This window comes from Elephantulus edwardii, unplaced genomic scaffold (genome assembly GCF_000299155.1).
Source record: "Elephantulus edwardii isolate Elephantulus edwardi_28Jun2011 unplaced genomic scaffold, EleEdw1.0 scaffold00185, whole genome shotgun sequence".
Classification (NCBI taxonomy): domain Eukaryota; kingdom Metazoa; phylum Chordata; class Mammalia; order Macroscelidea; family Macroscelididae; genus Elephantulus; species Elephantulus edwardii.
Window position 1 is genome coordinate 828711 of NW_006399935.1, and position 1542 is coordinate 830252.

Genomic DNA, 1542 nt, shown 5'->3' on the forward strand with positions numbered 1-1542 from the left:
TGGACTTCTGGCAGTTCTCTGCTGATGTACTATTCCAGTCGTTTTTGGATAATCTTCAGTAGAATCTTGCTTGCAGGGGGAAAAAAATCCAAAATGGTACACAGAAGAGATTTCAGAACTCACTGTTAAAGATAGAGAAGCCAAGGGGAAGGGAAGAAATTATGAAATAAGAGAGCTGAAGAGATTTCAAAGGGCAATTCTAGAAGACAGTGCAAAGTGTTGTAGCAAAATATGCAAAGAACTCGAGTTAGAAAACCAAAAGAGGAGATGTAAAAAGAGCAAGAGCCACATGGAGACCACCATGTCTGACCTTTATCAACTTCACAAAGAGGAACTGTCCCCATCAACAACACCAACAACACAAAATTCATTCTCATGAGTTCAGACATATCCCCACACTCCTGCACCTCTTTCTACTCATCCCAACACCAATCTTACGGCGTTAGGACAGTCTGGCCAATCATGGTTCTCCTCCCATCCCTAGTCCTCCATCAAACTTGGTTACTAGGCTCTTAGCTCCAGTTCCATGGTGTAGCAGGCGTCCCCTGTGTCTCATGTCAGGTCTCTGGTTCTCTGCTGTGGCTGCTATGACTGCCATTCCCATAGGTCCTGGTGTGATTGGCATAAGAATCTCTGACCCAAAAGGTTGTGCTGCATTCTCTTGCTTCTTCTTTGCTGGTAGGGAGGATTTCTCTAATTCTGCTTCTGGATCTGTTCAATTTAATGAGGAGACTAGCCAAGCCCCTTGTGGATAGGCTAACACACCCTATTTGCATGTTCATGCCCATCCACATGGCAACATTAGTCAATGGCTAGAGAAGCTATTTGGAACAATAAACCTTTAATACCACAGGAGGACACTTGCAGAAATTTCTAAACTTGAAAGAATCCAAAGAAAACATTCTATCCTCCAATTCAGTACTAAAAGATTCTATGGATAAAATACTGAAGGACCCATGAAACATCACAAGAAGATAGAGGGACTACACAGGTGAGCCTCTTCTGTCTGGGGAATTATTCATGCCAAACCCCATGGTGGTCTCCAAGGAGTGCTTTGTTGCTGTTAGGTGCAATTGAAGTTGGACCCTCCTCACAGCAGCTCTTTATAGAACCAAAATCTATCAGATCCTGCATCATCCTCACAAAATATGCTGTGCTTAAACCCAAGGCTGCAGTCACTGGGTCTATCTTCATAAGAGTCTTCCTCTCTCTTACTGACCCTCTATTTTTCCAAGTAGGATGTACTCCAGGGACTGACTCCTTCTAAGAACATGCCCAACATATGCGAAACAAAGTCCTTTACTTCTACAGAGTACTCTGGCTTCACTAGAGACACTGAAAGAAGTTAAGGACCTTCTTCTAAGAATCAACAGAAAGAAAGCCTTTCCCCAGAGCCAGCGCCTTGAGAATAAATTTCTATTTGTTAAAGCCATCCACATGTGATGTTGCCATTATAATAATAGAACTAAATGGTTAAGACAATACGCAACATTCATTTCTATGCTTATGTCTGTTTTACAACACTTTGTTGTTGTTGTTGTT